General features: G+C 37.9%; 1 pseudogene; it reads left to right on the forward strand.

The window, feature by feature from the left end:
- The first annotated feature begins 1,724 nt into the window (after positions 1-1,724).
- LOC137760611 (large ribosomal subunit protein eL43-like) lies at positions 1,725-22,955 on the forward strand (annotated as a pseudogene).
- The last annotated feature ends 596 nt before the right edge of the window (positions 22,956-23,551 follow it).

The raw sequence follows: 23,551 nt of genomic DNA on the forward strand, positions 1-23,551 counted from the left end.
CTGTGATAAGTTGAGACAGAGAGAAAAAGGGAAATACTTTATACATTAATAACTTCAATGTAGATTTTTCCCTCTTTTTTGAACACACCCTTTCCCCTGACCTCCTTGCATATTTTCATTTTATACAGAGTCCCCAAAAATGATGTAACTGGCCCTGATTAGGACATAGTCACACAGCTAAAGAATGCAATGAAGTCTAGGAAATATAGACTGTTTGGGTAGTCTCATGCCCCAGAAAAACTAGAGATGTGATTTTGATGAAGAAATAACATTCACCTGCCCCCTCCACACACACACACACACACACACACACACACACACACAGCTGCTCCCCCCCGTGCAGCACCTGGCTGGGGCAGGACGGGCTGGTGCACGCGTGCAGGGCCCGGGATTCCGTGTCCTCAGAGCCCCTCATCCCCAAGGCCCTGTGTGTGGGCCCCTGGTGGGGTGCACCACCTCCTCGCACCACCACCTGCCCCTCCCAGCGCTGGGAGGCTGTGTGCAGGGAGCCTGGGCCCAGGTTGTGCACGCGGCAGGGCTGCTGTGTTCAGGTAAAGCGGGGGTGGGAACGGGACACGACTCTGCCCACCTGCAGCAGCTCAGGCTGGACCCCACTCAGGTAAAAACACATTCAACCCAGTGCCATGAGGCTCAGGATGAACAGGCCGTGACCTCTGCCCTCGAAGGTCACTTAGAGTCAGCTGCCCACAGCCCCCAGGCCAGTCTCCCTCCACAGTCCATCTAGTGTCACCTCCTTTTGCTGCCAGCCACCAGGCACTGAGCTCTGGAGGTTCCTACCCGTTCGCATGAAGTGGAAGGCAAAGGAAAGGAAATCTGCCCAATGGCCCTGAAGCGACTGCACTGACTCCATTAAAAACAGAAAGTCTGGAAGCAGCACCTGTTTATTTCAGAGTTTATCCCTTCTATTCACGCAGTGCATTAGTTAGGATACAACCTGAATGAAACTACCAGGAAAAACAATCCAGTCTACACCTGTTAGCTCCATAGCGGGTGGGACATGCACTCTGGGTAGCAGTAGAAATGCAGGCCAGGGCCCTCCTCCTGGGGCCAGAGGGCAGTTCTGAGGATTCCATTCCTTCCCATAACTGGGGCTAGTGTTACTGGTGCAGCCAGATGCCCACCACCCAGCCGTGGCCTGGGGCCCGGGGGACAGGTATGGCCCCACAGGCGCCATCTTGCCCCCCAGCTCTTCTCTTCCCTGCGCTTTCACGACAGTCCCAACCTGGGCTCTGAGCCCCCATCCGGCCACCAGACAGGTCCCCCGGGGCCAATCACAGCGGTCCTCCGTCGGCAGACCCTCAAGGACTACCAACGGCCGAAGATCCCTCCCCAGCCGGCAGCCATGCCCACTGACTTGTGACCTCATCCCTGCTCCCCGCCCTTGTCACCGTCCCCCACGTTCAGGGACCCTCGCTGCCCCTCCCCACAACCCCCATTTCATTTCTCTGAAGCCTCCTGTTCTCCATGGTCTCGGGCTGGGTGGCACCGCCCGCTCTGCCTTGCCCTGGGAGGCCCGTACAGCTGACCCGCCCGAGGGCTCCTCATCCCCTCAGCAGCCCACGGCTCCCAGCGAGCCAGGCGTTTCCTCTACCACGCGCAGTATAGCCAAAGTGGCAGATGACCGAAAACGTTTTTTTCTACAAACCGAGCATACACAGTATGTAGCGGAAAGCGTTGAGGGACGTGCAAAAATGAGTGGTTAGATGGGAGCAGAGCGCTGGACTTACCTGGGACCACCTCCAGGGCACTGCCGGTGGCTTGGGGCGGAGAAGACGACACAGCGCTGGGGGAGGAGCCGCCTGCGCCAGTACTAGAGACCACACCGGAACTCAAACCACTGCCAACACCCTCTCCACCGCCCGCCCAGGTGGCTCTGTGCAAAGACACACAAAAGAAAAAGGAAAAAAAAAAAAAAGCAATCACTTCTAGAGTAGATCACTGACGGAGCAGGACCCTGTGGGGCTCCTGGGCACAAAAGCCTTCCTGTGTCCCCCATTTCTTTGATTATAGGAAATAGGCTTCACTCAGCCTCCACGACCTTCCCTGAGTTCCAAGGGGCAGGTTCAAACAGCTGTTAATTGGGGAAGGCAGGGGATGTGAGGCAAGGGAGGAACAGTCAAGAGAAACAACAGTGCAGGCTTGGGGTAGGGTCCTGGTTTCCCACCAAGGGATACACGCAACAATATCTTTCTGCTGTTTTGCAGCTACTGAAAGCCCCACCAGCTGAGAGAAGTTAATGGTTAACCACGGCGTGCTGCCCACAAGCCTCCCACAGGCACAGAGACCCCAGACCTGTTGGAACCAGAAGGCTGGTGATGCCGACTCCCCCTTACCTCACCACCAACCCGTCAGAAGAATGTCAGGAGCTGATCACAGCCTCTTCGAACCTTCACCATAAAACTTCTCACTACCCCCTCCCAGATGGTACACACAGTCCTGAGGGCATTAGCCCGCTATGGCCCCCTTTGCCTGGCAAAGCAATAAAGCTATTGTTTTCTACTTCACCCAAAACTCTGTCTCCAAGATTTAATTCCGTGTCAGGGTACAGAGTCCAGATTCGGCTTCAATCATTAAAAATAGTTTGGTAAATTCATTCCAAAAAGTCATATGCTCTCCACAAGATTCCTCTTTTAATTTTCTCTGAAAATATAGAATATTAAAATTTAGTAATTGGACAGAGTAGTGATTCCCTCAGTTCTTAGGATCTTTATCACAATACTACCACGCTAATGTATCCTGTTTCCTCTTCCATAGGAAATGGCAGCAGAAGCAGGATATTGTAAACCCCCAGGCAAGTGGGATGCATAGGGAATAGCTGGACTTCCACACATATTATGCCATGAGTGCAGTTTTGTGTATAGGCTGTATAATGGAGTATCTCAGTAGCTGCATCATTCAAACTAAATGCTAAAGACTTTTTCTAGTCCACATCCTCCATCCTAAATCAAGTATCAGAGTCATCCTAAATCAAGTGTCAGGCTTCCCTTCATCTTTTTTTTTTTTTTTTTCCTTAAAAAAAAATCAGTTTTCACACATATAAAAATTCCCAGAAATTCACCGGGTTTTTACTCTCAGGTGCTATTTTCCAGGTGTCTCAGTTTTTAAACAAAGTTAGTCTCAACTAAAAAAAAGAAGAAGAAGAAAAGAAATAAATACATACATGGAACGGCATATAAAACGTTCAAAGAAATGAGTATCCTATACAAGTGTTCACATACACACACGTGTATTAGCTGCAAAAATTTCACACTTATGAAAGAATGCAGAATTTTTATCTTCTTTATTTTATAGTGTAATTTAAATTATTCTTTTAGCCTGATATCATAAGAGACATTCCAATTCCCAAAGCTTTGACATCTGTGCTCTTTGCCCAATGTTTTTATTAACTCAATTTAATGGAATCTTTTTTATGGTGACCTTAAGAATTTAATAACTCCTCAATGCAAGGACAATACCACCTGCAGGCTCCACTAGGATTAAGCCGTGGTAGTTCAATATGTCTGCTGGGACATATTAAAGACAAAAAGGGGCGGGCGGAGGCAGCCACACAAATCAGTCATTTCCCTCTGACCGACAAGTACCGCTACTGTTCATGATGGTCAGTCCCAGACACATGTAGCAAATGTCTGTGGTTGCTAAGGCAATAGGCAGCTCACTTGCAGCTCCTTAATAATATTAATCTAACTTTGATCATGTCAGATAGGCTAGCGATCTTCAATTCCAAAGTGTCTCTCTTCCTGACAGACGCTCTGCATATCTTATAGATACGATCAATATGTTATTAGTCAACAACCTGACGCTAGCCCATGAATTAATCCCTTTCTGTCAACCTAGCAGTTTCTAGTCTTTTGTAACCTCATCCTCTCAGTATGGATGGGACCCGGCTTAAACCAATTAAGGTAAAATTAACTTTTTTCCTTGTGGTAATCTCTATCTATGTTAATTCGAATCTCTGAGGACAGCTGCTCCAAGCAAATAATTTTATGCTTGACCTTTTTACGTGCAAGATTAAAGTGGTATAGATGTATGCATGGGACATCAATGAGCTGTCTCTATTTTCACCCTCCCTTAACATCCTAGTAGTGCTAGAAAAAAATTCGACTGAACACAGAGGATTGCTAAATGACAGTGATATATTTATTTGGGTTGCAAAAAGGACTCTGTCACTTTAGCTTTGTGTTTAGTATATGCGGTACCTTTGTCTTTTTGAAAGGTAAATTAATAATAAGTGGTGACAGTACTATGGGCAACACTGTAGTTTTGACAAGCAAAGGCTGTTAACAGTTATAATACGCAAAACCAATCATTTATATTCCTGGTACTTACGTGATACAGTGACACTATCTGCTAAGAAATAAGCACTGATTGGAAAGATTAGCTTTTTCTGGGTCAAGGCATTAAAGTTAGGCTTTCTCTATCACTTGACCAATGCAAAGATTATATTAGGATAGTATAGCAAGCTTTATTCTTAAGAACCTAGCAAGCTTAGCTTTGAGCATCAGTGACTATCCTGTTTTAAAGATTGCGGATCTACTAATCCCCAGGCCAACATTTGAAAGAAGTTTGTCTCCTGGGCAATATTGTTTCCATTTAATATCCCTTCCTTCCTCTTCTAGCACACCCCACTCTCACCCCTTAGCTGGCTTTGGTCACTATCTAACCTCTTTTAAGGCATTTAGGGAAATCTTGCTTTCCTCTCCAAATAAAACCTGTTCTGAGGAAAAGATAAATGACAAGTCATTTCCACTTCTGTGTGAATTTTAAAAAAATACATTTCCTCCTACAGCTCTGTAAGAATAAAGTCTTTGACCCTGCTACTGAGAAGTGGAATATTGATAAGGAAGCAATTGAAATATTTTTACTTCAACAAACTCTGGATATTGGTTTTTGTTCACAAGTGATTATTGCATAGGAAGCAAAGAGTCTACAAACTGAAAAAAGGTCAGCTAAGACTAATGAAATAGTAATTCATTTTATATTTTCTATCATTTGCAGAATCCAGATGTATATATATAACCTATATGTTAGAAAGTGTTTTGATAAAATAGCAAACATCTATATACTTTGGCTATCTACATTTTTATGTGACATTTGCTTTTATTTATTCTGCTTGGAATTCATTGGGATGCCCAAATATTAAACATTTTCTCATCAGTTCTGGACTCTTCTGTCATTTTCCCTGTAAATAGAGTTTCCCCATCCTCTAGCTCTTTCCTTCTAAAATTCCATATCGGTGTGCTGAGTAGTTTCACTCTTCCAAGTCCCTTAATTTATTTTTCACTTTTTTCTATCTCCTTTTTTCTCTAGACCCTCTGTATGTTCTTCTGCTATGTGGCAGAGGATCTCTACAAGAAAATGCACTCTGTGGTGGGGCTCAGAGCCCCCAGGTTCAGCCTCTGTTGGGGCCCTGTGGGGCGGAGCTACACTGAGGGAGGCAGGTCCAGGCCGCCGGCTCCCCTCCTCACTGCCCACAGACGCGGACAATTTTTTATGACATTTTGTTTCTTTCTCATATTGTATCCTTAAAGTAACAGCTACATTGTTTCTTCAAACAAAATAAACATATTTATTTCATGCCCTGTGTCTAATAAACTGCAATATCTTAAGTATATGTGTATTTGCTGCCTGCTATTTCTGCTGGCTAACATTCATTGTTCTTTGCTTCCTTGTGTGCTTTGTGATTCTAGAGCTCATGGGACTGTGAGATTTATTTTGGTTTTTGTATGAAGGAATGAATCTTGTATAAAGAATTATTTTGGTTCCTCCAGAAATAAATTTTTGTTTCACCACGTTTAGACCACAAATTCAAATGAGGGTCATAAAATTATGAATCCCCAGCGAAGACTTTCTCCCTTCCTCCAAGGGCCCAGTTGAGACACATTTTTTTTTGTTCTTTCTTTACATATGTCCAATGTATTTCTATTTCATCCTTACAAGGAGAAGGTAACATGTGGGTTCTGGCTAAATGTAAATTGTTTCCTATTAGATTCCCCACAAGTTTGCCTAACCCAAGACTTTACCTTCTGTCCTTTGATTCCCATAGAGTCCTCAAAAATTGTAACTTGTGTAAGTATAGAAGTAATCTCAGCTAATCTGTAGCAAACTCATGCTTACTTCCAGAAGTGCCTGGAGGCTTGGTGTAACCCTAGGCCAAACTTAACTACTTTGTACTAACTAATGATTAGTGTAGTTCTGTGCTGGGATTTGAGACAAACCAGGAGGCAAGTTGCACCAGCTTATCAGCACTGTTTATAGAAAGTGAACAGATTGATGGTTTGCACCTTGTTTCTGTTTGTTTCTCTTGGATTTCGCTGTTACATTAACAGAGGAGTGTAAAAGCCCTCCTCCTTCGATGAAGCAAAGATGCCCCTGAGACCTAGGTACAGTCTCCCTCCCCACCCTGTAGTGATTAAAAATCTGATGACAAAGTGTGAGTTGTATAATTAAGAAAGGACTCTGGGAGCTGTATATATGTCTTGGACCAGTCTGACGTTTGCCTGTGCTTTTCTTTCCCCTGCTGTACCATATATTTTACCTTAGTGAGTATATACCCCATGGAGTATTATGAATCCTTTCAATTATCTGACCCTGTGTAATTGCTGCTCAAGCATTTGGCAGATACCCTCAATGCAAAGCCACCTTCAGAACATTCTCGCCTCCTGCTCAAGTCCCAGGTTTCCTGATCTCTTAGTGTTTAGCCTCCTGGAATTTCTTATTTTCTTGCCAGAACAGCGTTCCATTTTTAAATATTTTTAAAGTATTTTACTGAGTGGTTTTAGTTGCTTTCAGTGAGAAGGTCATTTAGGATGTCTGATATGTCATACTGACTGAAATGAAAGTCAGTGAAAATTAATATAGAAAGAGAGAAACTCTAACTAAAGGAGACACCACTTAGTATTTTCTCTTCAGAATATTAAGAATTGTTTTTACTGAAATAAATTGCCAAATGCTCATTTTGCATACCACCATTACCATCACTACCATACACATACATGCACACATGCACACGCACACAACTACTTAGCATTATGTATGTGTGTATACAATTTATGTATAGAATAAATTAATAATTTTAAATGTTGGGGAATTTACAATGTTCCCCAAATATTTTTTCAACTTTGTTGATGTTGCCAGATAGTCCATTATTAGTATGCTTTACTTTGGCCTTAAATATTATCCCATACAAAATGGCAAATTACCATAAAAGAGATTAAACCTTATGCATAATTTTCATCCTAAAGTGAATGAATGAATATATCATCATTTTTTACTGATTAACAAGTTGTAATGAGAAAAGAAGGGGGAAATGATGAGTTCATTGGTAAGCCAGAAGTAGTCCTATGGGAACAGAGAAATATGCTAGCGCAAAAAAGGGGAAATAAGAAGAATCTAGGGGACCAAAGGCAAATTTGATCATATGTGTTTAGTTCTGGCCCAATATCCTCTGATAACCTGTGAAGAGTGTCATTGTTCCACCTAGCACTCTTTCGTTGGCCAGGTTGTATCTATTTGGCAAAGTAAAGGGAAGAGGTACCTTGTTGCCTATGTGTGTCCTACCTGCTTGGCTTCCTTTTAATTGGCACCTGCCCCTTGTCTGAGTGGTGGGTACCAGAGCCTCAGTGAGTGCTCCACAGCTGAGCAGCTATGAGGAGGCAGCCTCCTTCAAAAAGATTTTAAGCTTCATTTCTGAGCTTAGGAGATTTTAGTTGGTTTCGTTTGTAGAAAATCTACAAATAAACCTTTCACCTGAAAAAAGATGAAAGACATTTCACATAGAGAAATCATCCAGGGATCCAAACAAGGAGACAGCTGGAGATAGACTATTTAAAAATCTGTTCTGCTGGTTCTGATAACTTAAAAGAAGGATAAAAAAGTCTGTATAGAGCTGAGAGAGGGTGAAATAAGGCACACAGTTTGGTGACTTTTTTCCATTGGCTTTTTGCCCTTCTAGTTAGCTGAAGAGGCTATTTTGTTCTGTGAGAAATACATTGCTGTGAACTAAAAAAAATAAATAACGATAATGATTCAAGAGCAATATTCAATCCTTAATTGAATGTCTGGTAAAATACTAAGTCTGCCAAAATATTTTTAGGGTTCAGACAAAACTAGCTAATATCTTAATTTAAAATAGAAAACAATTAACACACCTTGTTTCCAGTTTAAGTTTAGTGGTAAAATGGGAATGAATGTTGTCTACCAGTGGAGATTTACAAATAACAGCTACTTTACACTATTCTTATAATCTCAGTAAACAAGTGTCAGTAGTTATAACAATAATAGTAACTCTCTTAACCTCATTTTCTGGGTGGTGGGCAGTGGAAGGCTTAGGAGCATCAGAAGATTATTATTTCATGTTCAGATACGCTCCCATGTCCCCCATAACCCCCCATAACAGTTCCATATCTCAATAAAGTGCACACTCTCTGGAGGCATTTTTCAGTGGGTGCTCAGATATCTAGAGTTCTCTCCAAGTACAAAGATACCAGGCCTATATAAGTTAGACTAATTTTGAATCCCCGGGAAATCTAATATCCTGATTGCTTCATTCATGTCACTCAAGACTTCACTGATGTTAACCTTGTGGGAGATACCACTAGAAATTAAAAATGAGCAGAACTTGAAATAGCAGGGATTAGCACAACCATAGGTGACTGAGATTCATGAACAGTATTACATGTCTTAGAAGGAAAGAGTGTAGCAATCAGTACACTTACTTAATGGTAAAAATCAGTATGAGCTGTCAGGTTCTGACTTTTTAAAGTTGAACTAAATTCACAATTGTAATTTGCAGGAGTTGTAGCAGGCAAATATCAAAAGGGGTCAGCATAGAGCTGTCTGGGCTGGTGAAAGCACTCAATTTGAAAAGTGGAGAAAGAGGAGGAAATTAATTTAATGTGGATTAATTTACATGGAAAATGCTATTCCAAATGGGTATCAAATCACACCCAAGGTGACCTCTGACCTTCTGGATGTTATTTTGTCCTTGTTTTCTCCCTATCTCTCTGAGCATTTCTCCTCAGTTTTCTTGTCTGGATCTTTTATTTCTATATGTGCCCCTTAAATATTTCTTTCCAAAGTTCTGGCCTTGGCCTGATTTATTATTGCTTTTCATATTCTCCATCCCTTTATTTTAATCTATATCCTTTCATCCACTCCCACAGTGATAATTATAAACAATATGCCAACAGACCCCCTGTTAGCATATAAGATAGCTTTAGTGCCAATTAGAAAATGGTGCCATTTCTTGGCAGATGGATTTCAAATAGCTATCCCTGCCTTCAGCATAAAAAGGCTCCTTTTCCTCCAGGCTGATGCAGTCCCTACTAGGGTTGAGAATGTCTTGGTCAAACTAATGGCTGTTTTTTACTATCTTTCAACCAGACATTTCCAAGGAAAATACAGTTTCTTCTCTTTGCTATGTCTGATGCACACTTTCCAGTCCTTACCTTGTCTTTTCAGTATTTGAAAATACTTACCTCTTCTTCCTCAAAATGTTCTATGTCAGCTTTAGGGCAGTGTTCTGTCCAGTTTGTTTCTTTTATTACTTTTAAGCTCTGGGTGTGTGTGTGTGTGTAGTTTCAATATTCTTTCTATGATAAATAAATATTGGTATTAGGGAGGGGGTCAGCTCTCAGTCTTCCTACTTTTCTCTCTACATCCTCTACACAGATGCTGTCACATTCATGGCTTTAAGAGCTTTTTATATGTTGAAGACTCCCCAGATTTGTACTTATATTCACATAGATGATGTCTTCCCTTAGAGGTCACTTGGGCACTTAAAAATAAGCATGATCAAAATATAATGTACACCTTCTTCCCTAACCATGATAGTTCTTGGGCTGTATCCATAACTATAAGTAACAGAATCATCTACGCACTTACACAAGCCTGAATATCGGAACTCATTCATAATTCCTTCCTCTACCTCTCCTTCTTTCATCCCTCACAAAAAGCTAATCCCCTTCCTTCATTTACCTTCCAAAATACTAATACCTTCTCCAATCCTCTCTATTGCTGTTACAATCACTGTCTTATTAGATCACTACAATAAAACTTATAATAAGCAGTTCTACTCTACTTTCGTCTATTCCACTACAGCCTTCTACAGTGTGTCTGGTCAGTTCACTACCCTATGCATTTCTTTTTAGCTGCTCTAGAAAATCTATGTAGAAAAGTATAATATTCTTAAAGTCTGTTATTTGCTTTTCAACTATTGTTCTAGCTAGATCTCTAACTTCTCTGTCTCCCATACACTCTCTCCAGCTGTAGTAATAAAAACAATTTCAATAAAAATAAAACCATAATTACAGCAAATACTTACTAAGCATTTACTATGTGCCAAATATTGCAGTTTCCTAAATATAGGAAACTCTCTCATCTCTTGTCTTTGTGCTGGCTACACTTTCTCTCTAGAATCACTTTGCATTCTGTTTCGTTACCAAAGCCTGTCCTTCAAACAAGGTGCCAGCTCTCCCTAAATTAAGGGCATCTTGTCTGTACTCTCAAGGTATGCTATTCATAATGTCTTAAAATCACAAAGATATACAGACAAAACCATTATATAGAATTCAAAATGGTTAAAAAAGTTTTTTAAATGTTTTTGTTTTTGAGCACACAGGGTGCACATTGTAGCTTCTTGTATGGTGGGAAGTGGGGAGAGTAAGTGTGGGTCCGGATGGAGGGGCAGGGAGAGATTGGGCTAGGATGCACTGAGCATTCAGGGGCAGCTCAGAGGAAGGCAGAATCAGGCTCAAGTCACCGATGCCCTGACCACTTTTCCTAGAAGAAGCCAGATCTGGAGAGAACTCGGAAGTTGTATGGACCAGCAAAGGAGTCCTGGAATGAGAAACACCTGGGTCCCCTGAGTGCCAGAGACCCCTCATCCCAGAGGGGGAGTCTGGCTCACATCACCTATCAAACAAACCCTAATTCGATGCCTCAGTCAAGTCACAGTGCAGCAGTGCCTCACCCAGTAATCAAGCCAGGTGTGGGGGATCAGGCTCTGGCCCAAGGGCTATGCAGGGGCTGGACCTCCCAAAGGTCAGAAATAGTGAACTTCCCATTCTTGGGAAGGAAGTCTAATGCCTTCCAGGAGGCCAAAGGCCTAGTGCAGCAACACAGGCTTCTGGAGTGGCCCCTAGGTTAAAGATTTAAAGTTAAACCATCTATTTACAATTTATGCAGCCAAAGCATTTGATATACAGAATTATATCATTCACATTTGGCACACACATTTAAAGACCTCTAAATATAATTGAGACTAAAATATCTATAGATAATTAATGAGAAATGGAGGGTTTCTTTTTTGTTTCTTTGTTTATTTATTTATTTATTTATTTTTTGCCTTTAGAGACTTGTCCTTAATTATCTTTATGGTTCTTTTAGCAATGTAGTGATAAATACTATATTTAACATTTTGATAATATTAATTATGTATTCACTCTATTATCCTTGGGGAGATTACTGACATCTTGGAACCAGGCATTATTGGAATCAAAATAGCAGTTTAGAGTCTATAGTTGTCCTGACTACATATTTTCACTAAGGAGTTTTAAAATGAAATGTAAATCCTAGCTTTTTCTCTAGTCAGCTCCATTTTAACTGTCAAATTATATTTAGAACAATAAGCCTAGCTCTCAAGCATGTGATTCAGATATCCTCCCAGCATCAATACCATAGGCAGATTTTCTCAGCTTCATATGGGGAAAAGATGTGACACCTTAAGATCTTGTCTTGAATTTCTATAACATTGAAACATGCAACAATCAAAGCAAAAGAGAGAAGTTATTAATCATACTCATTTTGAGGGGAAAGCTTTGAATATGGAAGAGTCTCTAACTTTTCTTTATATGGTTTAAACCTTTAATACTGTGTAACCCAATTTTGAGCAGGTGCAAGCCACTCTGGAACATGGTTTCAACGTTGCTTTTCTTTTGTGGAAAGGTCATCTAAGTATCTGACTATAGTAGGACAAAGTATATCAACATTCATCCAAAGGAACTAAAAAGAAACCCACCCTCTATTCCATCAATAGTATTTAAGTTCCTACTTCTTAAATCCTGGCTTTAGGTTTATTCTTTTTTAAACTGGATCCTGTCTGGATGCCTTTTCCTATGTATACTTTTGGCAGATATTTATTTGTCTGCTTTTCCTTCCATGTTTCAGTTCAACTTCTAGGTATTATCCTTAGCCTTCAGTCATACCGTCTTGTGTCAAATTTCTAAGAGATCTTTTACTTATAATCCAGAAATTAAAGGAATTCGCTTTCAATCACACATACCTAAACTAGGAATAAAGACATCAACTTTGTTAACAAAATTTGTTAGGAATGTATCTGCTTTTATTTTGTAAAAGATAATATTGAAAATTTTAAAATCATATTAAAAGCAAATAGATTAAATCCATTTATTCCAATAGCAAGAACTAATGAGTTACTTGAGAAGAGATTTTAAATCATCTTTCCTTTATAAACGAGATTTGAGTCAAGAAGAGGAGGAACTCAGAATGATCTGTGAGTCCATGAACTCAGAGTACGTGTGCAGGGAAGCCAAGCTGAGCAAAGAGGAGGGTCCTTTTTCAGAAATACCAAACCCAATCATGGGGCAATGCTGAAGCAAGGCCAGTTTGGTTCAGAAAAGAATTTGAGGACCCTTTACTTTCAAAACATATTTCATTTTCATTCATTTCAAATTTTATATTGAAATTATATGTCGAAACGACTGTATCCATCACTAGTCTACTCTACAAGCATAGGAAATATGTTTGTTTTCAATTATTGTATCACCAACATCTAGCTCATGGTTTGGTAGGTTCTAAAGACAGGTTGAAGAATGAATGGTAGAGAAGAGGTATGGAAAGCATTTAGTGAGTCCAACTATGGGCAGTCTGTATTAGGTAGAATATATGTCAGCCTGACAACTGAGTCAGCAAAGATTTGGCACCATGAGGTTACGTGACATTTAATAATCAGAGTCCTGGTTTCATCTGGCATTAACCTACATAAACGGTGACAAAGACAGTTCACATTATTTTATATGTGCCTTGAAACTTTATTTAGTATGTAATAAATTATAAAAAATCATTTTTACTGCACCACCCTGCTAAACACATAAATAAAACTTTTATGAAAATTCAGTACTATGATCCTTTATATATATTCTTTGATGTAGACATGAGATCATTAAAAGAAAGGAATAAGCAACAGGATTTAAAATCACCTAAATGCTAATAATAATAAATTCCCCTATGAACTCACTGAATCTACCCCATTTGTGCACTTAGTATCTGTACAAAATAGTTGACACTCCTTATTCATTTATTCACTCATTAATTCACTGATTCATTTATTCAATGAAAAGATGTTTATTATTATTATATATCATTGCAGCAATTACACTATGTTCATTTTGGGTTGAATTATTGAAAGGGCTCATGTGATTACTGAAAAGGCTCATGTGACCACACAAAATGGCTTTTATTAAAGCCTCCAGTGAGGCTTTACTAAAGGCAATGTGTACGATAGAGCAGGAGAAACAAAACACAGGTAAACATCAAGGAGGTCCCAGACATTCAGGCAAAGATTTGCAGGGTCTCCTCGCATTCTCTCAGCACATGTTTCATCTCAACATCACAAACCTTGAAGATATCTGTAACATACCTTGGCATCAGGGAAGCTGAGGCTAAACGTTACTGAGGGCTTTTTGTTTTGATTTTGTTTTTGTTTTTGTTTTAATACTCCATCAGTCACATAGCAAAACTAGATTGCGTAACTGTTTAAATTAGTTACACATTATCCAGCTACACATTTCTATAAACAACGTTGTAATGGCTCCAGAGGAATTTTAGGGCTTTAAGGAGCACAAAATAAATCACTAATATAACATTTCATTCTTATCTTGGTCAAGAGTTAGTAAGCTCTTTGGTGGCACAGAGCCACCACAGATCAGCTGCAAGTTAACAGTATCTTAGACACTCTTCTTTCCCTGGAAGTTGGAGGTTGAATTGCACTTTTTTCTCTGCATAAGCACCAGAGTACCGACTAGGGTAAAGGAAAAGGCTCCTCTTTTTTTTTTTTTAAGATTTATTTATTTTATTGATTGATTGATTGATTACTATGTTGGGTCTTCGTTTCTGTGCTAGGGCTTTCTCTAGTTGCGGCAAGCGGTGGCCACTCTTGATCGCGGTGCGTGGGCCTCTCACTATCGTGGCCTCTCTTGTTGTGGAGCACAGGCTCCAGATGTGCAAGCTCAGTAGTTGTGGCTAACGGGCTTAGTCGCTCCGCGGCATGTGGGATCCTCCCAGACCAAGGCTCGAACCCGTGTCCCCTGCGTTAGCAGACAGATTCTCAACCACTGCGCCACCAGGGAAGCCCAAGACTCCTCTTTGATTCCTGAGGGAAAATAGTGCCAATAGAGTCAAGGTAGGCAGTTTGATGCATGTTATGTTTATCTGGGTAGTATGATTTTTATCCTTCCAAAGCTGCTTTTCGCCATTGTCCACCCTGCTCTGTCTGCTGAAGGCTGCTCTCTGTGGACTGCAGCTCTGGGGTCCCATGGCTTCTAGTGGAGTTTGGCCAATGAGAGCCAAATCATTCCTCTCATATAGGACACTCTTACCACACTACACTGACTTTTTCCATGATTTCCTTTAACCAAAATAGTTTATAATTTCTCCTTAGAAATTACTTCTTCTAGGAAGCATATCCTGTCCTCCAGTAATTACATGGTCTTCCTTATCTGTGTGATCACACAATACTTTATACATCCCCATCACAATATTTAAAATATTATACATTTTTTTGTTTTTGTTTTTGTCCTAGTTCCCCATTAAACTGTTCAATGGAAGAAAATATATGCTTTATATATTTATTATTTTTTCAAAAACTTATTTCTGTGTCTAAAGCATAGTAGACACTAAATAAATATTTATTGAACTGAATAGTTAACTAAAGGATAAATAAAATTGTTAAAGACATTCATTTGAGTTCCAAGTCCACTGGCTTAAATACTTAAGGAAAACTTTAGGGGGTTGAGATATAGGAATGTATTCTCTTAGGTACTGATTATATACAAATTTGAGGCTATCACACTTTCTTTATGCTCTCCATTAGTCCATTAACATAGACTAATGTGTTTATTACATTGCATTATAATATGATTTAAGGTTAAGTTTTTTTCTATTCTTATGTGATTTTCTCCCAATAGTTTATCACTTCCATAACTTGAATTACCAATCACAAGCTCACTTCCACTGTTATGAGCTTAATACTTAATACCTGCACCCTTGACTTTTCCTTTCATGTGAAGGAACTTTCAGTCGATCAATGGTTGGTCTCTTTCTGCCTAAAATAGGAGGAGTAACTTATATGATTGATGTTTTGGGAAAACAACTGGGTTTGCATTGCCTCCTTCATTTTGGGATCTGTTTACTCAAAGAAGAAATACATTTTCATATCCTTTTAGCCATATGATAAGCTTAGCAGGGTAGACATTCATGGGGGAAACCCATGGACTTCAACTACTGCCAAATAATGGGAGGCTATCTGGGTCTATTTTTTTAAAATTATTATTCAAATAACCATTGTACTTGTACAATTAGGTTATAGCCTTACATTTTGATATGAAAAGGTGACTCCTATTTCAACTGGTTTCAAATTTAGGCAGAAAATATAGGGTTTATTTATTCAGACTCCTAGATGCTCCAAGAATTTCCACCATTTTACCTCCAGCCCAGACGTCTCTTCTGAGATTCATGCACAAACGTACAACTGAGAACTGAATAACTACATTCTGATATTTCAAAGATGCATCAAACTCAACACTTTAAAAATTTTGTGCCTCTATACCTCATAGTGCATACAGAATCCATTAAAAAGAGGTTAACTAAACATTTGATATGTAAGAAAAGAAACCAACCACTGATTATTAAATCAAGTGTGGTCTTTGTGCCTGCTGATTCTCTTTCCACTACACCGAGGTACTCTGAATTATAGGTGGCAAAATTAACATCATTAGTCTGATTGGTCCTTCATTTGGACAATCTTAAAAGATAGGCAGACTTTGAATGGTTTAAAATATCCTTCATGGTCGGACTCCTTTTTCTCTCCTATGAATCCTCTCAGCTCTTCTGCTTGCCAGTCTGCATTCCAACCACACAGGTCTTTGTGCTCCAGACGAACTGTGTCATCCACAGGACTTTGCCTCTGATATTTCCAGGTTCTTCTCCCCACTTTTATGCCTGACTAAATGCCATTTACCCATTTAGAATTATCATATATGCTGTGTTCCTTTTAGAATTAAGAGGTTTAGAATTATCATATTTGCTGTGTTCCTCTTGGAATCTTCCTTTATCTCTGCTTTGGATAGGAACTGCAGCTACACCCATACATTTAATAAACTGTTTTAAACTCCTTGATGCACTAATTTTAGTAAATGTAGTTTTCCGATTTTTAAATCTGTGTCAAGATAATGACGGGGTCTATGTCTTCTTTAATATTATATTCCCAGCCCTAACATTACTTTAATCATATATAAAGGTAAATAGAGTAAGGAGTGACCAAATAATTTTTAAAAGTCTCTCTTAAATTTCCCAACGTAAAGCTAACTAATAATTACCATAAAAAGTTGGGATCAAGAGACATAAATTTTGTTATCCCTCTAGTTATATTTTATTTTTCTTTTGGTAATTTCTTTGCTTATTCTAAAAATAAAGATCATTGATCTGGTCTCATTGAAAACACTACTGGGTAAACAAAATAAATAACCACAACTAGTATAATTTCACACGTGACAGAATAATCTCTTTATTATCAATATATTTTAAAGGGAATATTTATATTAAGAATAATACAGAGATGGACTTTAAATTCCTGAAGAGTGAAGAAAACACTATTTAAAACATAGTATAGGGGTTATGATGCCTTCCTAGAGAAAGGATTATTAAGTGAATATATAAATGATGGAAAAAAATAGGATGCAGTGAAATATTAATAGTTGTCCAAAGGAAGTGTCAAATGATAGGAAGTTTTCATCTTATTGATGGATATAGGGCATTGTAAAAGCTTAATCAAATAATTTGTGAGCAGGTATACACAATGATGGAAAATAAATATTCTCTACAGTGATATGAGTGCCCTGGTCACTTATTTTCTCATATACTACGGATAATATAGCAGGATCTATACATGGCATAGAGAGAAAATTTCACAAGATAAACCAATTCCTCTGCTTCAGTCTCATGCTCACTGAATCCTGTGAATTACTAATTGGGTTCTTAAGCCACTAAATTTTGAAGCAGATGTGGTCCAATTTGAATCTATGGAAATAAATATATCTAACAAAATTAATCTTAATACTCAAATACCCGTCTGGATTACAGATCAACCTGATTATTCCTAGGTGAACTATTAAACTTGAGTCTGTGACCTACCTCCTGCTGTCTCCCCAAGAATCTGCCTGAGCTGCTGAAAACCCACTTTTACATATCAGAATTCTAACAACACTGCATATGAACAGAAATAATGTTATCTTAACTCACAATGTATTTCAATATACAAGCTGATAGTGTAGCTCATACTTTAATTCCTTCTTATGAAAAAGTAAAAATATGAAATTCACTTAAAATAATATGTGTTTGCAAATTTCAAATAAGTGTATTTTTTGAAAAACCCACAGAAAACAAATTTAGAAGACCTAATGCACATGTCCCACAAACAAAGTAAAGTAGAAAGGATATTGCATGGTAGATGCATTAGGCCATTTTTGTATTTTACAGCATAGTTATATACATGAAAAAAAAAGCATTAATTTTCTTTCTAGTGCTCTTTAGTGTAAAATATGTTGTGACCCCTTGTAGTTTTGTAACTGAAGTGACTTCTCTATGAAGTAATACATATTTCTTCATTCGAATTCAACTAAAGTATTTTATGACAACTACAAGCTGAAATAACATAATCAAAATTAATCATAGTAATGCTAGAAAGTAAATGCATTGGTGGCAGATGTTCATATGAAATAATTTTTGGTACTGGTATCTTGTAGAATATTAAGCAAAATGCAATGTTATAATAAGGAAATTTCTGGTATGTACTGAATTTCACAAAATAAAGCATTTTGTATAGCTTCTCTTCTGTATTTTGTACTTCTTAAATTTGGAACTTTTATAAGATGATACATCTGCTTAACCAAGTAAAATTTTTGCCACATTCCCCTTAATTTTATAGTTATAGCTCTCCTCACTATGCTTTTTCCTGTCCATCAGGAAATAACCCATTGTTCTCTATGAGCCACTAAAATGGGACTTTTGTTAGCAGGGTACAATTTCTCCATAAATAAGATCACTTTATGAGGTGAGAAGCATGTACAATTCTGTTGGTATCTTAATGTGGAGAGAGACTGAAATGCATAAAAACATCAGTAAAGCTGGGAATCCTTCATGTAGTACTGAAGGCCCTACTTTGTCTGCAGTAATCAAATTACTGAGATATGTGAGATAGATTATTACCTGCTTTAAGAAAACTGAAAAATGTTCCTACTCTTTCAAAGCTATATTTATTCAAGTCATATAACTGACTTCATGGTACAGTTATATTCTTGTAATATAGATGCTGAAAAGTATGTGATCGTGACTGATATTTGTGTTCTAAATTCTTTCAGAACAATTTGTCCCCTAAACCTTTCTGCCCTTATAATATCTCCTATAGTTTTTGTCTCTGTCGATGTTGACAGAGGTTTGATGATGGTGAGAGATTTATTTTTTAAGGTCCTTTTGACATATGAGGATGCAAAGGGAAAGAGGAAGAGTGCTACTTTGTTCCACATGGGACACAAGGCTGAAAGTTTCAAATTGTATTGATATTCATGAAGCAAAACAACCAACTCTTATTTTTGAAATATTGAACATAAACGTACAGATTGCCAACAAACACATGAAAAGATGCTCAACATCACTAATCATTAGAGAAATGTAAATCAAACCACAATGAGGTATCATCTCACACTGGTCAGAATGGCCATTATCAAAAAATCTACAAACAATAAATGAGGGTGTGGAGAAAAGGGAACCCTCTTGCACTGTTGGTGGGAATGTAAATTGATACAGCCACTATGGAGAACAGTATGGAGGTTCCTTAAAAAACTAAACATAGAACTACCAGATGACCGAGCAATCCCACTACTGGGCATATACCCTGAGAAAACCATCATTCAAAAAGAGACATGTACCACAATTTTCACTGCAGCACTGTTTACAATAGCCAGGACATGGAAGCAACCTAAATGTTCATCAATAGATGAATGGATAAAGAAGATTTGGCACATATATACAATGGAATATTACTCAACCATAAAAAGGAACAAAATTGAGTTATTTGTAATGAGGTGGGTGGACCTAGAGTCTGTCATACAGAGTGAAGTAAGTCAGAAAGAGAAAAACAAATACCGTATGCTAACGCACATATATGGAATCTAAGAAAACGGTACTGATGAACCTAGTGGCAGGGCAAGAATAAAGACACAGACGTACAGAACAGACTTGAGGACACAGTAGGGGGCGGTGGGGAGGGGAAGCTGGGACGAAGTGAGAGAGTAGCACGGACATATATACACTACCAAATGTAAAATGGATGGCTAGTGGGAAGCAGCTTCATAGCACAGGGAGATCAGCTCCGTGCTTTGTGACCACCTAGAGGGATGGGATAGGGAGGGTGGGAGGGAGGCTCAAGAGGGAGTGGATATGGGGATATAGGTACACATATAGCTGATTCACTTTGTTGTACAACAGAAACTAACACAACATTGTAAAGCAATTATACTCCAATAAAGACATAAAAAAAAGATTTTAAAAATGTTCCATTTTACATTTCAAAGAGATTATTAGCTAAGTGATTAATTCACTAAAATGCATTCAGACTGTAGAACAATGGCCAGGAGAAGGTTGTTGTTTGAGTTAAGAAAATACCTATTGGTACTTTAACATAGGCCAGTGTTGCTGAAAAAGTCGAGCTCCCTAAATGCATGTGACTTCCAGATGTCTTCTCTTGAAGGGTGTAGCAAAGCTACAAAGCTGCATAATAGGCTTTCCTTTCTCTTTGGGAGCTAATTTGATAAGAATTTTTGTAGATGTTTGTAGTGTAATGCTCAGATATTTTGTTAAAAATTTTTAGTCCCGTTGACACTCCGGTGTCTACACTCTCTTTTCCACATTTCAGATCATGCACAAACTACATCTATCAAATGAAATTCTTTGTGAAACAAATCTTCTGCTTTAATTCCAGTTATTTTGGACTCCTAAGCTTCATCTGTTCATCACATGATTGTTTTCTCTTCCTGAGTGTAAACTCATCCATCCCTCTTGCTTCAAGTATTCCCTGGCCAGCCATCTGAATAGTGACACACTTTATCTGTGCTCCTATAGTACCTGAATATACTCTATGCATTTTAATTCTTGATTCATTTATGTCATTCTATCCCAGATTATAAATTCCTTGATAATAAAATGATCATGCATCGTTGTACTTGGATTTTCTCAGGAATTAACATAATGCCTGGCATGTAGTATGTGCTCACAAAATGATTAACTGTTCAATAAAGTGCATCTACCTATCCGCTTACTCAAGTCTTATCTGTCCTACAAGAAACATATAACCACCTTTGCCAGGAAAAACCTTCATTCAGAGTTATCTCCTTTAACTCATTCAACTCCTGAATAGATTAACATACCAAAACAGAGAATAATACTAATTATAATACTAACGTTAACAAAACTATCCTAAAAGAGACAATAGCACTAACAGTAATACAATTTTTGGCATGTATTGATTAACATGTATTATACAGTGTGCTAAGTGCGAGAAAATAAGTGATCCGTCCAAGGCAATACAGCTTGGGCTGAGGCGCATCAGAAAGTGAATCTGAGGACTGTTTGAACTGAAAGCCCATTGTAATTTTTGAATACTTTATGATATAGCCTTTATAAAGCATTTCATATTTGAACAATATAAATATTTCAATAAATATCAGTTATTATTTTGTTTTCAATTTTATCTTGTATTGGTCTCCAGTTGGTTTATTTATGCAAAACTTTGGTCTCAATTCCATGAAGCAGAGCACATACTTTCTCTCATAACCTTAACATATCTAAGTTAGAAGTGATATTTTAACACTTATCAAATAGCTATGGAATTGAACTGGCCCCAAAACACAACAAAGCCATAGACATCAGTCCTGGTGAAAAAGATATGGAGGCCATAGAGCATTGAATGCTAATTATTTGTTATATTACATTAAGTCCCCTACATACAAACCTTCAAGTTGGGAACTTTCAAAGATTTGAATGTGCATTCGCATGTCCAATCACGTAAGTTAGTTCACATGTCTGGTGTACATTGTCACGTGCGCACATCCTCTACAAGTGGTCATGCTTTTGTGTACTTTACTATACAGTACTGTATATAGTAGGGTAGTATAGCATTTTTATTTCAAATCCAGGATGTCCAGAAGCAAGAGTAAAAGCAGTGGGATGTAGCTGGTACTGTACTTTTCAAGGTACCGTACTGTAAGATTAAGAATGTTTTCTTTATTTTTTGTGTTTGTTTTCATGTATTATTTGTGTGAAAAGTATTATAAACCTATTACAGTACAGTACCATATAGCCAATTGTGTTACTTGGGTACCTAGGCTAACTTTGTTGGACTTACAAATGCACTCTCAGAACGGAACTCATTTGTATGTAGGGGACTTATTGTATTTTAAGATCATTATGAACCTCGATTATCTAATTAGTAAAAATGTTAAAACACAAGTTTAGACTGATTTTTTAAGCAGATATAAAATGATATATATTCTGTAATATAATTCTCTGTAATAATTTTAAAAGTCGAAATTTGTGTCTAAAAGATGTCAGTATTTTAATTATTTGGGGTTTAAATTTCATTATATTTCTTGCCTTTGAAAGTTTCTTGCCTAGAAACTTTGAAGATACGTGTTCTAAAAGTTATTTATAGAACCATTCCATTTAATATAAAATAAGGAAAATTATGTTTCTTCATTGACAGTAAGAATATGGAAAGTGTATATGCATTTATTTCAGTTTAGATCTATGTTTCCAACATTTTCCCAGTGCCTAGAAGTCTAAACTTTCTCCTAGTCACACTGTCGAAATTGAAGTCTTTTTTTTTTTCCTGACATGGCTTTTAAATGTTACCAGTTTCAACTTTTTAACCTCAAATTTAATCAAAAATTTAGAAAACAAGAAAACCCAAATATTTCTAGTGTGCATAAGTTAGTTTATGAGTCAAAAAAACTAAAACTATAAACATGAACATATTATGAAAGTTCACCAAATTTCTGGATCTATAAGCTCTCTTTCACTTTAGGATCAAAATCGAAGGTATTAACAATATCAATATATCAGACAATCCATTAAACCATATGCCTCTCACCTAGCAGTATATTTTGCATACATCACTGCAGCATTATCATAAGGATAATGTGGTCTTCTCTGGGTCACTCACATGGAGAATCTATTATCTTTACTTTAATGGTGCAGAATAGAGAATGATTATAAAAAGTACTGCTTATATTTTGGAAACTCCTTTAAAATGGATTCTCCATTTCTTTGGGTGTTGTTTCACCTTCTTTTCAAAAATTTAATATTTGTTGAGAGACATGATTAACGCATAAAGAAGTCCGGAATTTTCAGCAAATATGGGACCCATTATAGTACCTCCCTCAGGAAAATGCTGAAGAAATCAGCCAGCACGCCAAGTACACTTGCTCCTTCTGTGGCAAAATCAAGATGAAGAGACCAGCTGTGGGCATCTGGCGTCGTGATTCCTGCATGAAATGGTAGCTGGTGGTGCCCGGACCTATAACACCACTTCTGCTGTCACAGTAAAGTCGTCCATCAGAAGACTGAAGGAACTGAAGGACCAGTAGAAGTGCCACCATTTGAACTTTGCTAGCCTATAATAATGGGTTAATTTATGTAACAAAAAACTAATATTTGTAACACAAAAATTAACATAAAAAAGCACTAAGAACTGGGTGATTATAGGAAAAGGTAAACTTACAAAAAAAAAATTCAAAAATTCAAACCACCCCCAAATTTACTTCTACTTAACTAATTCTGTTTAACTCTAATGTTTAAATAATATATCTGTTTCATAATCTACTCTATTTTACAGAAAGAACAAGGGTTTTATGAACCACACACAAGAAAAGAGGCACAAATGTAATAAGAAAAAGTAATTTAAGTACAAATTAGCTACTTGTTATTTATGAAAAAGTTTTTTAAATTTAAGTTATTATTGTATAAGTTCAAAAATAAAAGAAGCTTCACAACAAACGTGATGTGAAAATCATATCTCATTATGAAACATTTGCAGAAACTGTAATGATTAAATATAAACATTGCCGTGCTAAAATGGTAATAAGTATCACCAGTTTAAAGAATTGTGTGTCATTAAACCACATTTTGAGATTCATTATTATTTCACTTGTAAGGAAATTGTGCTGTTTCAGAAACCATCCAC

This window comes from Eschrichtius robustus, chromosome 3 (genome assembly GCF_028021215.1).
Source record: "Eschrichtius robustus isolate mEscRob2 chromosome 3, mEscRob2.pri, whole genome shotgun sequence".
Lineage (NCBI taxonomy): Eukaryota > Metazoa > Chordata > Mammalia > Artiodactyla > Eschrichtiidae > Eschrichtius > Eschrichtius robustus.